The 15508-nt window shown below is 42.2% G+C and overlaps 1 long non-coding RNA gene across 1 annotated transcript in view; it reads right to left on the reverse strand.

Annotated features, from left to right (window-relative positions):
* LOC139030910 (uncharacterized) overlaps window positions 1-15508 on the reverse strand; it is a 104462-nt gene that overhangs the window by 57857 nt on the left and 31097 nt on the right. Inside the window, exon 2 of the long non-coding RNA XR_011483351.1 lies at window positions 13179-13276. This is a non-coding gene — a long non-coding RNA (uncharacterized lncRNA). The remainder of the gene's footprint in view (window positions 1-13178; window positions 13277-15508) is intronic.

Here is a 15508-nt window from a genome sequence, read left to right on the forward strand (position 1 = left end):
CTGAAGTACTTACTATCTAGTCCTTTACAGGAACCATTTGCTGACTTCTGGCACAGACCATCTCTCAGGCCTCTTCCAGGGGTTTACAAGATTCATGTGGAAAGATGAAAGCACTCTGAACACTCAGGATAATCATACAAATGGAGGGAATTATCAAAAGGTGCATGCTGGTTCCAGGAAGATAAGGATTCATCATGCTCATTATCATCAACAGCAAAGATTTATTCCAGTGGGTCTCTAATCTGGATTCATATTAGGATCAATTGGAGAAATGTTTTAATGTCAATACCCAGTGTCTAGAGTTTCTAACTTACTGGGTATGTAGTGACTGGCTTCAGCATTTAAAAAAAAAAAAAAGCTCTGAAAAATTCTAGAAAGCACTCAGGGCTAAAAAATGCTGATTTATTTAAGGTCTGAACACAATACTATGATTGACTTTGAGAAGATTAGAAGTCATAGTTCTTCAAGTAATTTTAAATCAGGTTGTATGAGCTTGACTTATAAGACAGTCAATAAAATATGTATAATAACATTGTTGTGTAACAAGCAAAATATGTGACCAGTCCCCAAACTCAGATCTGTAGACTCTTGCAGAGACAGCTGCCTAAGAACTGTCTTGGGGAGAGGGATTGGATGGAAAGGGGGACAGGAGGGAGGATCGGGATGGGGAACACATGTAAATCCATGACTGATTCATGTCAATGTATGGCAAAAACCACTACAATACTGTAAAGTAATTAGCCTCCAACTAATAAAAATAAATGAAAAAAATTTTTTTTAATTAAAAAAAAAAGAATTGTCTTGGGGGAAAAAAGAATTGTCTTGAGAACCTGTGAGATACACAGCTTTGGGAGCCCAGTTCCAGAGATTCTCATTTGACATATCTGGGGAGAGATCCAGGCATCACTATTTTAAAAGCGACAGTGATGAGTCCATGAGTAAGTTTGTGAATCACATTCCAGGCGAACTGTGGTGAAGGGATTCAGTATTAGATAGAGAACTGCTAAAGCTCAGTCACACTTATTTTTGACCCTCCAAGGTCCAACCCAGCATCTAGAATTTAGTAGGTATTTGGTAAGTGTTTAATAAATAGACCTTGATTTAGAAAGTGACCAGTGAGTGTTATGGTGGACAGAGACACCAGCTTTAGAAATTTAAACTTGACCTGGAAAGAAATAACGTGAGAGTCATGTTCTACATGTTAAATAACCATCAACTGCACCTTCCCACCTACCCCTCACTTCTACATTGACTACCAACCTGAACAAAGATGGTTACGTTAGGATCACCAAGCTACTGAGGCCCTCTCAATCAGACTGAAGTTTACGATTACTTAAATCTTTTTTCCAGGAATAGCTCTTTTATACCAACTAACAGGGTTATTGCTCCATAAATTTACCTTTTGTCATTACCTTTGACTGTTGACACATGCAATGATTAGACAGAGTTGAGCAAAGGGTATTTTTGCAGTCTGTGGGGAAGAGTACAGAACATAAATAACCACTGTATCTCATTACAAAATCCTGAATGTGCAAGATACACTGGTCCAAGTGTCACAATTAGATAAGCACGTGCCACGCCCATTAACTTCAAAGCGAAATTGAAGCCAAACTCGGGCCCACATGCTCCCTGTCCTTACACTTAAGCAAGTCAGATGGTATCTATTTTCCCCTTCAGTTAATTTCTGAAACACCTATATGATAGTTATTGCTTTGGACTCTTATAATTCCCCCAGGCAGCCTTGCTCAAACAACCCATGAAATACTTTTCACCTACAATTTCTAGGGTTTCAGACGAGCCTTTGGCCACACCCTGAACATGTCCTTTTTAAAGACAGGTCCTTTTAAATGGCTGAGTGGCAGCCTCCCCCATCACATAAAGCCGTGATATTGATGCACAAAGACGCATGTGTTTTGTGTTAAGGGCAAATGGTAATTAAAGTGAATGGAATAAAAACTAAGGTGGACATTGGAAGGTTGAGATGACTGGCAAGGATTCTTTGAAGAATAGAGTTCTGAAGGCTTCTCTGTCTCGATCTATGATATTCTATTGGAAAACTGCCCTACATACTACATCACATTCAGCTCTAAACATCAGTGGTTCAAGGTGGGAAGCTCTAAGTAGTCTGAGAAAGAGCCACAGTCAGAAATTTTATTGTGCCTACATGATGCTACTGTGACTAGGAGATCCCAAAGTTATGATTCATTCAATGAGATGGTCTCCTCCGGTCAGAGTGCAATTTAGGCACAGGTGTAGGGAATGACTGGGCTTCCCAGGTGCGCTAGTGGTAAAAGAACCACTTGCCAATGCAGGAGACATAAAAGATGCGGGTTTGATCCCTGGGTTGGGAAGATCCCCAGAAGGAGGGCATGGCAACCCTCTCCAGTTATTCTTGCCTGGAAAATCCCAAGGACAGAGGAGCCTGGTAGGCTACAGTACATAGGATCACAAAGAGTTGGACATGACTGAATCGTCTTAACACATACACGTAGGGAATGACTGGCTACATAGAGTGGGTTCAAGGGCCTGAGAAGACCCCCCTGTTCAAATATGTCTTTACCACTTGAGTGTCGAAGGTCTTAGAATTCCTTCTGAGAACCCAGTTTCTCTATTCCCTTACAGTCATGGGAGCACGTAACGCAGAGAGGAGCACAAGCGGGAGGATCGAGAGGGCAGAGAGACACTTAGGATGAAAGAGGCTCACAGAGGGTCAAAAATATTCCTCCAGGAAGCCATGTTTCAGATGATAAAGTAAAATAAGTGACTTCCTCTGTAATATGAACTGATTGCTCCCTCCCTTTCCAGAAGCATCAGAACTGGCTGAAGGGGAACCATAGGTGGAGAGCTGGCTATGCATTGATTATGTGCATGCATGTTAAGTTGCTTCGGTCATGTCCAACTCTGTAAAGCCCCAGCCCTATGAACTGTAGCCTTCCAGGCTCCTCCGGCTATGGGATTCTCTAGGCAAAAATACTGCAGTGGGTTGTCATGCCCTCCAGCAGGGGATCTTCCCAACCCAGGAATTGAACCCATGTCTCTTAAGTCTCCTGCATTGGCAGGTGGGTTTTTTACCACGAGCACCACCTGGGAAGCTCATGCTTTGACTACAAGGTCTATCAATTCTCAAAAGCAGCAACTGAAGCAGAAAGCAGCACAAGCCCTCAGGAGATGCACGGGTGGGACACAGGTGGGAATTTCACTGGGAAGAATCAGAAGGGATTTTTGTCATTGCTGTTGCCATTTTCCAAGACTGAGCATATTACATGATGCTATATGGGCCATGGAGAGAACTCAAATCAGAATGTTCAGTGAAGTTTCAGGAGAGGGGTTAGGTGGGAAGTTGTGAAGCCTGAATCACCAAATTCCCCCTCCAGGTTATGAGATGAGTGGGAAGTTATTCAGAAGCAAAGGCAAAAGAAGAATTGTAAGTACCTATACCAGGGCTTCCTGGGTAGCTCAGCTGGTAAGAATCCACCTGCACAGAGGAGACCCCAGCTTGACTCCTGGGTCAGGAAGATCCCCTGGAGAAGGGAGAGCTGCCCACTCCATCATTCATGGGTTTTCCTGGTGGCTCAGACAGTAAAGAATCCACCTGCAAAGCAAGAGACCTGGATTCGACCCCAGGCTTGGGCAGATCCCTGGAGGAGGGCATGGCAACCCAGTCCAGTATTCTTGCCTGGAGAATTCCACGGACAGAGTAGCCTGTAGGGCTACGGTCCATGCAGTTGCAAAGAATCAGACACAACTGAGCGACTTAACACTTTCTAACACATACCATTCTGATAATAAGGGGCTTTCAGTTTCTGAAAATTCTAAATAACATTCTGTGGTGGGAATGCTTTTCCCCTGCTTCAAATATTGTCAGGAGAGCTGTTACTCAGCAAGACACTATGAAATTAATTACCTAGAGGAACACGAGAAACACTGCACAGACGATTTGTATATCGTATGTTAGACACTGACCTCTAAGCGGATATTTCGCCTTCAAATATTCTTGAGATAAGTAATAGTTCAAGTTAACATTTTAGTATGGAGATTCCTTCCAGTGACACACCAGGCCCAGGGCTGAGGTGACACATTTCAGGTGAAGCGAAATGAGACAGTGATAAAGAAAAAATATGGGAGGAAAAAAAGCCCTGACACAAAGTAGATATTTTCAGCATATGTCATGAATCCCAGGTACTTACTGGGCACCAGGAACAAGACAATGCGCCAGGCACTTGGGAGAATAAAGAGAGGTACAAAGATACCAAAGCCACCCTCAACTAGCTCAAAATACAGTGGGAGAAACAGCAGCAATGTAACTGTGATGAGGGAAAAATTAGAAACGTGTCATGGAACTGGCACAAGAGCCTGCTACACCAGCATCACCTGGAATTTGTTACAAATGTAGATTCTCAGGACTTCCAGAATTAAGATATGCATTTTACCAAAATGTCCTAGGCAATTTGTATGCATATTTGAGAAACGCTGGTCTAAACAAAAACATTGAAGACATCAGAGAAAGGGAGCGAGAGTAAGGGAAGGGGAAGGGAGAAGAAGATATTTATTCTCTAGGGACAGCAATAAGAACTGAGAAAAGGGATCATGGCCTCCAGGCTGCCTGGACAGCCTCTTGACAGTAGGGTCTGCAGAGGGGAGTGGGTGTGGAGGGGAGAGTTTGTGGTAGGAAGTGGGGACAGTAGGTGTGGGCGCTTTGTACCAGCTGGAGCAGGGGAGGATGAGCTTGGTTTTGCTATTTGAGGCCGTGGGTATAGACAACTTTCAGTTTCCTTATGAGGCAGCCTGGCTAGGTGCATTCCAGACATGCTGAAGTCACTACAGGGGAGGGATTCATCTTCAGTTGGCTTCCTACCAAATTCCCCAGGCACTATTTGACACTTTTCCTTAAGCCTTTGCCTCATGGCCCCCACCCTCCCTACCAGATGCCTTTGTCTCCTTTTTCTCTGAGACTGAGGCCACCACATACAGGCTCCATCAACTTCTCTCTTCTCTATCTCACTGTTTCTCTACATCTTCACCCACCTTTTTGGGAGAGGAAAGCTTCCGTCATTCCAAAAGTCAGTCCACCTAACTAGGTGATCCCTCTCGGTCTCCTACATAGATTTGTTCCATCAATCTCGCTCTCTCTTGCTCATTTAATTTCTCCCTCACTTTCATTTCATCATCTATTCCTAAACCAACAATTAAGTCTCTCAGATCCTGAAGAGTTCTCATTCAAGCTTGCTTGTCTTTTCAGCCAAACTCCACCTCTCTGGAATGTTACGCCCGGACCTCTTTGTTGGCTCACTGATTTCACCTCTGAGTGGTCCCCTGACCTCTCAGCCCTTGTTTTCTGGCTGCCTGGCCTGTCTATGTGCTTTTGGCCCTGCTACAGCCTTCCTCCATTCTAGAACGCTCACACCTCTGCCTGGCAGTGTGCTAGTACCCTCCCTGTTTCCAGATCCTACATCCCTCTTCCTGCCCTTCACCTGGAGTACAACCCTGTGCCAACCTACAGACCCACCCTGAGGCAGGCAGTCCAGACATACAGGTAACTCACCTCATCCCATGAGATGCAGCATGAACAAAGTCCTGCTGCTGTTCCAAGTTCAAGGACATCTTTACTGTGGGAAATATCTTGACTCTCAAGTGTGGGCCCAGTATTGGCTCCAGCACTGGTTCCCTTTTCATGCATCCTAATTATTGAGTATCTATGATGTGCCAAGCTCCGCAGCACTGCCTGTACATGATCTCACTGACTCCTCTCAGCACCCCTGACCTGGGGAGCCCTGCAGTCTGCAGACCCATGTTATAGAGGCTTTGAGAAACGTGCCCAAGGTCACGCAGCCAATAGATGGCAGAACCAGGACTCAAAACAGGCCTTCTGACTCTTGTGGCTATGCTTGATAAATAGCTGTCACTTTTAATAAAAGGGAGAGGGGGCGGTGTGTGTGTGTGTGTGTGTGCACACGTGTGTGTGTGTGAGTGTGGTTATGGATCTGGGAGTGATGGAGTGATGCTGGGAAAGCTTTCAGAGACCCTGCTACTGACACCAGATTTTCTGGTCCTGATTAGCTGCTGCCTGGCTGCCAGGAGCTGTTATTATCACTCATTCCGGTGCCCCATCCCTGGGCCTGTGGGGACTTGCCCTTCCTTCCTGCTCTTGGCCCGGTGATGTTGACAGCTGTACTGGGAAAGCACAAGCTGACTGTTGCCACGCTTAGGAGACACAGATGTACGTGCCACTTTGGACGTCCCGCCCACCTGGTCCCACGCCTGCCCCTGCACAGGCGGTCAGGCCGCTTCCGGGCCAGGCGTCTGCTCTGTCTGCTAACGCCTGTGTACGTAACTGAGTGCTCTCTAAGCCACCACATATCCGTGGTTCTTCCTGGCAGAATTCACCCTTCATACCCTCTTTTACATTCTTTTAACTGTTGACTTATTCTTTTTTCCTGGCTTTTTCCCCAATCCACCTTAGACTAATGCCTCACCTGTTTTGTTAACACCTTCTAATATTTAACTTTCTTTTTTTCAAATTTAAATATTTGTGTGTTGAATTAATTAGGACACATTCCTTCAAACAGGACGGTACAGAAAACCTCAAACTGTTAAGTTTGTTGAGTAAAATGAGTCACTGGGAGAAGTCTACCAGGAGAATAAAAACAATGATAATGAGAACAGTAATAACCAATAAGCAATATTTTCAAGGTGTCTTGCAATTACCAAACACAGACTCATCGCCTCATCCTCACTGTCCCAGAGGATGAGTTTTGTGATTCACTGAAAGCCAAACAAGTGTAATAGTGACAGGACTCAATTCCCAAGCTCTCACTCCAAAACCCATCTTCTCCCTAAAATGCCTTTTAAAGAAAAGATTTCTGTCTCATCAGCCAGCTCATCTGGGTCACCTGAAAACCTCAAGCAAAAACTCCCCAGGTCAGCATCATGCCTTCTCCAAGAGCAAGCATCTTCAAAAAGAAACCAAAAGCAATGAAAACCAAATAGTAATGGCTTCTGGCTTCTCTTCAGGGGTAGCAAGTCTTAGTTCTTTTTCCTTATTTCATGTGAAAAGTTATAACCGCCAAGGGGAGCTGTAGGCGTTCCAATGGTGGAGCAGAGACATGAGCTTAGGAAAAGCGACCTTCAAGGAAAGATGCTCTCCTTCCTCCCTCTACCAAGGCCAAGTACATATTCACATTCTTACATTTTATTTTACTGAATTTAAAGTCAGTGAGACCGTAAAGGACCACTTTTGTATTATATTTTCTTATACTTCTGCTGCTTCCATAGCAAAACTAAATATGTGGAATACCAAGTCTTTATGAATCTTGTCTCCAACAAGATGGGACTGAGTATGTACTTTTTGAGGACATCAGTTCATTCAAGATCATAAGACAACTTTAGGGGAAAAAATCCTTAAGGTAAGAGATCTATAGGTCAAATGGACTTCCCTTTCTGGTCTAAATGTCATGCTTGTGAAAGTGCTGTGGTATAAACAGCAAAGTACTGAAATGAGAAGTTATCCCCCTGCTGAATACACCAGACTCTTAGCTGACTGGTTTGTAGGTCTACCTTTCCACCTGTGGCTGGTACCTTCTCATCTCTTGGGTCTCCACACAAACATCACCTCCCAGGACAGGAGTCCCTAACCTGCAGAATCTAGTGTCTGACGATCTGAAGTGGAGCTGAGGCAATCACAATAGAAATAAAGCGCACAAAGAATGTAATGTGCTTGAATCATCCCCAAACCTTCCCCACCTCAGTTCGTGCAAAAATCGTCTGCCCTGAAACCTGTTCCTGGTGCCAAAATGGTTGGGGACCACTGTCCCAGGAGATACCTTCTAAGATTGCTCTTTCTCCATGACTTTCTCTCCCCTTATCCTCCTCCCATTATTTTATCACTAGTATTTATCACTCTGGCATTTTATTTTTATTTGTTTACTTGTTTATTGTCTGCTTTCTGCTAGAAGGTAAGACCTTTATGTGAATTTGTCTTAATTATTACTGTTTTCCCAGAAACAAGCTTCCTGAATTCAATTCCCTGAATAAACATGCAGGACGCCACTTATAAATCAAAGACTTCTATTTTTTTCTTTATATGTTGCCGAATTTGTAGAATCTGGGGATATCATCAAAGATAAATAGAAGGCCAACATCTGCACACTGCTAAGGATTTCATAGCACAGACACTCCAGACAGAGGTCTCTTTACTGAGAACGCTTCAGTTTCCTCAGCACAAACGCAATATTTGAGTAAGAGACACAAGCCCAGTAAATCTGCATCTTATCTCAAATTCTGAAGAAAAGAAAGTGAAACAGAGAAACATTTGTTCTGGATTTGCTGTGAAGACTTAAAAAAAACTCACAGTGCCTGAAATTCATTCTGTGGGTTCCTTTTAACGATGCAATTTGGTTTTGAAACCTTTTGCTCTTTAGAGGTAAAGAAGAGAGGAAGATTCATTTACTCATTCAACAAACAGCTCAAACATCACTGAAAGGGTTCCCTCATCCTAAGTTCTAATAGACTCCTGCCCTACCATTCCATCATTTTCTAGTTTATTATACTATTAATTGCCCGGGAGTACTTATCTCTAAAGCTTTATTTTTATGACTGTGCATGCGTGCTCAGTCATGTCTGACTCTTTAAGACTTCATGGACTGTAGCCCACCAGGCTTCTCTGTCCATGAAATTTTCTAGGCGAGCATACTGGAGTGGGTTGCCATTTCCTACGCTAGGGGATCTTCCCGGCCCAGGGATAGAATCTGCGTCTCCTGCACTGGCAGGAAGATTCTCTATCACTGCACCACCTGGGAAGCCTTACATTTTTATTAATGTTTTACATATTTAGTGTCTGATTCTTCCAGTTAGAACATAAGCTCCATGAGAGCAAGAGTCTTGCCTCTTCTCCACTAATGCTTCTCCAGAACCTAAGAGTTCACAACACATGGAATATTCTCAACAGGCAGCTGTTGAGTAAATGAAGGAATGAAGATGCGTGGGCTCTGTGAAGGCTTTTTTGACATCTCTTGCCTCATTTTGGCATTCTTGCATTTCGGAATACTCTGCATCCATCCTTCCTTCCCTTTCACCAGGAGTTCAGTCACGAGGGTTCTCTTCCCCAACAGTTGTGTAGGACCATTGAGTCTCTAGGCTTCCCTGGTAGCTCAGAGGGTAAAGAACCTGCCTGCAATGCAGGAGACCCAGGTTCAATGCCTGGGTCAGGAAGATCCCCAGGAGAAGGGAATGGCAACCCACTCCTGTATTCTTGCCTGGAGAATCCCTTGCAAAGAGGAGCCTGGCAGGCTACAGACCAAGTGGTCGCAAAGAGTCAGATAAGACTGAGCAACTAACACTACTACTGCTAGAGCCCTTTGCTGCTTCATTATACTGAACTGGCATAAACAACACAAGCTTGTCTGTGATTACTTCACACACTTCTATGTTGTTTTCCCACCAACACTGTAATCTGCCCAAAGAAAAGGCCTATGTCTTAGGCTAAGGAATAGAGAAGGAATAGAAGGGTTTTGAAAAATGATAATAAGTTTAAAAAATACTAAATTTGTATACCTAAGGTATATGCAAGTAGAAATGTCCAGTAAGAAGTTTATGTGTATGGATATGATGTCAGAAAAGGAGTTTATGCTCTAATTGTTCATTTGTAACTTGTCAGCATCTGTTCAGGATGACAAATTGAGTGCATGCGCTCACTCGGGGAGAGTGCAGATGTCGAGATGATGAGTAGCAAAGGATACAGCCATCGCACTGCCACCACTTCAGGGCCAGGGAGGGAAAGAAGGATGAGGAGGGACCATATTGGTGGGAGAGGGACCAGAAGAGTGTGTCCCTGTGGATGCCAAGAAAGGTGACACTCAAGATGGTACAGAATGGTCAATGACGGCAAGAGTCCCAAAGAATCCAAGTTGAAAAGACTGGAAAATGTCCACTGGATTTGGCAGCGGAGTCTTGCCACAGCAATTTCACCTGAGGAATGAGAACAAAAACCTGATTGAGAGGGACTGAGAATGGACTTTACTGGAAGATGAGTAATTCAGATGCTTAGCTTTGAAGATAAGAAGAAAGATAGGCTGGTACCTAAATTGGAGTTTCTATGGAAAATGAATTGAATTTATTACTCAAAAGTTGTTTTCCAGTTGGGCATTTGAAATGTGTACAGTTTATTTTATGCCAATTATACCTCAGTAAAGTGTTATTTTTTTTAAGGCACACTTTAGAATTTCACAAAATATCAGTATCTTCTCACTTGAGAATACAACTTTAAATTAATAATAACATATTAAGATATTTTCTGATATATAAGTGAGCAAAATCCAGTAGAAGTGAAAACCCAGAAATGTATAAAGTAATACTCCAGGTTTACAAATAATAAGAAGAAAACAATCAATAACAGAAGAACTTTTTTTCTTATGGTAGGGAGTATAAAGGCATTATGACCTGGAATATGGGCCTGCACAGAAAAAGGAGTGGAATTACATTATTTTAGATCTGCCTATGAGGCTAGGCTTTCCTGATGGCTCAGCCAGTAAAGAATCCACCTACAGTGCAGGAGACGTGTGTTTGATCCCCGGGTCAGAAAGATCCCCTGGAGGAGGAAATGGCAACCCATTCTGGTATTCTTTCCTGGAGAATCCCATGGACAGAGAAGCCTGGTGGGCTACAGCCCACGGGGTCGCAAAGTGTCAGACGTGACTGAGCCACTAAGCAGGCATGCATTAAACAGGCTAGAAAATGGACTAGATTATGACCTAAATCAAGGCAACTACAAGCCACATTAAGATCTTCAAGAAAGGCTCAAAGAGCTTCCTAAGCACAGGTGAAAAGGCCTTAATGCCATCGAAGCATCATTTAGGGTCATAACTAGAGAAAAAACATGTAGATACACATTGGATAGAGAAGGGAGGATAACATCTAAACTAAATACTCACCCTTTTCCAAAGATTCGGCAGCTATCCTAGCAGAGTTCTAAAAATTGCACAGAAGAAAATGTCAAGGCTTAAACAATTACTCAAGAGTTAGTAGATTCAAAGGTGAGACAGGTAGATAAAACTGAAGAGAAATATGAACTCAGTGAAAGCTGGTTTTTTGAATGTAGCCATATAGAATTTTCTCTACAGTGTTTTCGTGCAGAATAGAAAAAAATGACAAATTGAAAGCCAACAGATAAAATACTCATGTGTACAGCCTTTGATATTTTCTTAAAGCACACTTTTGCTCATTGAATCCTTAAAATAATTCAGAGAGATAGGCAGCATGCCAGAGTCACAGCAGCACCCACTGCTCCTTCAGTGATATTAATCTTTGTGTTTTCACACAATTGGACTCTGAGAGGTAATGTTTTTCCTTTGACCTGTCTTGTTTCTCCAAAACATTATCTAGGGGAGCAAATTTATCAGAGACTGAAAAATGCATTAGGATAAGCAGGGAAAAGTGGAGAAGAGACCTTGCATATCTGTTGAAATGTGTATTATCACATTATTAATAGAAAAAATACATCCAAGCACTAAAGATAAGTGATATGGTTACCAACTTACTAATTAGAGAACTAGACAGGAGGCTAAGTGATATAATCATCTCATTCCAGACTGCAATTCATAATTAGAAAACCAACTTGCAGTACCTGCCACAGAATTAATAGAGAGACATTATGACATTCTATACCCCTATGACCTCAGGGCAACCAGTGGGAAGTGATGCTCATAAAAGCATGGTGATGCACAAGACAAAATATTCAGCATCAATTTGGTATCCAAGATACTAGCATCTTCAGTTATTCATCACTTTCCACTCCTCCCAACCCAATGCTGTCTATTCCCCTCTAAAATAGTGGCCAGTATTAACAGAGGACTTACTAACCATTGTTTTAAGCACTTGATATATACTAAGCCACTTAATTATCATGACAACACTATGAGTAGGTGTTATTTTTTTTTATATATTCATTTATAGATGAAATGACCATGACACAATAGGTTAGGTAATCTATCCAGCTGGTATACAGCTAGTGAGTGTCAGGGCAGACATTTGAGACCAAGCAGTCTAGATTCAGAGCTCTGGTTCTCAATCCCTAGGCAACACTGTCTTCATTTTTATTTCAGGTCTTAATCATCTCTTTTCTGTACTATTACAAGAGCTTCCTAGCTGCTCTCCATGCAAGTTACCTCTTTTCACATTATTATTTTTTATTATAAAAATAATATGCAAATACATTCTCCAGATAAAATTTTATAATAGCATGAATTAGACAAAATCCCATTTGACCATCAGTTGCAATCCCAACTTTCTCCCCAGGGTCTGGTGTGTCTTTTTCTATAAGTTTTTTCTGCATATAATGTATGTACCTTTAAAAACCTTCAGCATTATTTGATAGATTATTAAATAAATATTATTGTATTAATTTGCAAGTTTATAATTTATCTATATGTTTTCAAGGGCATTCTAAATCTCTTGTGACCTTTTAAAGACCTCTAAAAGAAGAAAAATCCATTCCCTTTCTTGAAAAAACTACTCCCATCCCAAATGGAGATGATACAGCCCTACCGAAGTGCTCTACTACTTTCCTTTTATCATCAGTGGAATCAAGCAAATCCCCCAAGGAAAAGACTAGGAGAAAAATGGAAGGACCAACAGGGTGAGTGGTGTATACAGAGAAGGATGAGGAGGACAATTTTACAGCAACAAATCCATGGATGAAACAACCCATGAATGACGGCATGCTCATCTGTGGATGTGCCATGCAGTGAGGCCAGGTCCACTTCTGTAAAGTCTATGTAGGTAACCAGAACATTCAGGTCGCTAGTGCATCTCATTCCCATGGCAACCTAGTACATCAGGATAACATGACATTTCCACTCACTGAACTAGTCCCTTCATGAATGTGAATGTATTCGCCTCTTGTCTACTGTTTTCAGAGTATAAGAATTGCATCTCCTGCTCTGGGACCATTACTCAGCTCAGTACCTGGCATGCAGTTGGACCTCAATAAATACTTGGTGAATGAGTGAACAAAGCCAAGGGTGTATCAATAATTCTGATTATCAAGGTTCCATGAATCGCTACCTCGACTTTTCGAAGCTTCAGAAAACAGGATGATTTGATCACCCTTAGCCACTGTACATTGATCTAAACTGTTACAGGTGTACTAACAGACACTAATGACAACCCACCTAAATTACACCTACCTGTGGCAGAGTCAGTCACCTGAGTTAACAAACATCACCATGTGCTTGCTTTGTGACCTTGGGCAAGTATTGTAAAGTCTCTCTTCAGCTTCCTTTATCTGTAATAATGAACATAATACAACCTTTAGGATTTAGTGAGGACTAGGTGAACTACTACAATACACAAAAGCATTTAACAATAAATGAGACATGGAGTGAATCCTCAGTAAATGTCAGTCCTGTGTCTATTTCTCCTTCTGCCCCCTTGCCGCTCCCTTCCTAATAATAAGGCTTTGAGTTTATTTACCCTGATAAGCACTTCTCTTCTCTTATTTCCATTTGTGGCATTCTGGGCAACAGCTTCTTTCTTTTCCAGTGCTGACCTACTGTTTGGTTGGAATCAGTCCCAGGGCTCTGGGCTCTAGAGATTGCTGTTAGACTATGAAGCATTATGGATCAGATCCAAGTGCTACAGCATATAATGGCTCTGGCCATTAAAAAAAAAAAATCCAAACTGTTTTAGCTCTTTTATGGAGTGCAGCAGATACCCAAAAGTTTATAACAGGGTTACCAAATACAGCGTTTTAAAACACAAAAATCATCCAAAAATTACTCATCTCCTCATAGACATAACTTGCTGTGTTGAATATTAAAACAGACATCTCACTCTTGAGTTTAAAGTTTTCTCCCAAGTTCCCACAATTATAATTTCAAACCAGTGAATGTTATTCAAATAGGGAAAGGAAGAATCTTTAACTTACTTCCACCCTGTGAGACTCTTTATCCAACTTTCCTCATATTCCTGTAGATCTACCTAAAATTTCCTTATTTACAAAGTCTTAGAGTCCCAGAAACACTTAAATTTGTTCTGTCATGTACATACACTAACAAGTCATCCCAAGACTTTAAAAAAAATTTAAAGAGAAACACAGTCCTTCCCCTTTATAAATCTTGCTCCTCTCCAGCATTTAAGAATGCCTTCCCAGAGATCATTCAGGTCAGTTCAGTCACTCAAACGTTTCCTACTCTTTGAGACCCCACGGACTGCAGCATGCCAGGCTTCACTGTCCATCACCAACTCCCAAAGCTTGCTCAAAGTCATGTCCATTGATCCAGTGATGCCATCCAACCATCTCATCCTCTGTCATCCCCTTCTCATCCCAGCTTCGATCTTTCCCATCATCAGGATCTCTTCCAATGAGTCAGCTCTTCTCATCAGGTGGCCAAAGTATTGGAGTTTCAGCTTCAGCATCAGTCCTTCCAATGAATATTCAGGGTTGACTTCCTTTAGGATGGACTGGTTGGATCTCCTTGCAGTCCAAGGGACTCTCAAGAGTCTTCTGCAACACCACAGTTCAAAAGCATCAATTCTTTGGCACTCAGCTTTCTTTATAGTCCAACTCTCACATCCATACATGACCACTGGAAAAACCATAGCTTTGACTAGATGGACCTTTGTTGGCAAAGTAATGTCTCTGCTTGTTAATATGCTGTCAAGGTTGGTCATAGCTTTTCTTTCAAGGAGCGAGCATCCTTTAATTTCATGGCTGCACTTACCACCTGCAGTGATTTTGGAGCCCAAGAAAATCCAAGTCTCTCACTGCTTCCATTGTTTTGCCATCAATTTGCCATGAAGTGATGGGAATGGATGCCATGACCTTAGTTTTCTGAATGTTGAACTTTAAGCCAACTTTTCACTCTTCTCTTTCACTTTCATCAGAGGCTCTTCAGTTCTTCTTCACTCTCTGCCATAAGGGTGGTGCCATCTGCAAAGAGTCGGACACGACTGAGCGACTGAACTGAACTGAACTGATCTGCATATCTGAGGCTATTGATATTTCTCCCGGCAATCTTGATTCCAGCTTGTGCTTCATCCAGCCCAGCGTTTCTCATGATGTACTCTGTATATAAGTTAAATAAGTAGGGTGACAATATACAGCCTTGAGGTACTCCTTTTCCTATTTGGAATCAGTCTGTTGTTTCACGTCCAGTTCTAGCTGTTGCTTCTTGACCTGCACATAGGTTTCTCAGGAGGCAGGTCAGGTGGTCTGGTATTCCCATCTCTTTAAGAATTTTTCACAGCTTGTTGTGATCCACACAGTCAAAGGCTTTATCGTAGTCAATAAAGCAGAAGTAGATGTTTTTCACTGGGGCAGAGCTATAGGGTTGCTACCTGAATGATCTCCTAGCAATCAGACATGTCCTTAAAGCATGACATTCATTACTTCTTCATCCTGCCTTACAACCCTGAACAATGCCCTTTTTGATAAAGGCAGTGTTTCTACTATCCTGGTTAGATTACAACCTCACCCTTCAAGTGGAGATCTGTCTGGGTACCTTATAAATCTTGT

Source organism: Odocoileus virginianus, chromosome 24 (genome assembly GCF_023699985.2).
Source record: "Odocoileus virginianus isolate 20LAN1187 ecotype Illinois chromosome 24, Ovbor_1.2, whole genome shotgun sequence".
In the NCBI taxonomy this organism is placed as follows: Eukaryota; Metazoa; Chordata; class Mammalia; order Artiodactyla; family Cervidae; genus Odocoileus; species Odocoileus virginianus.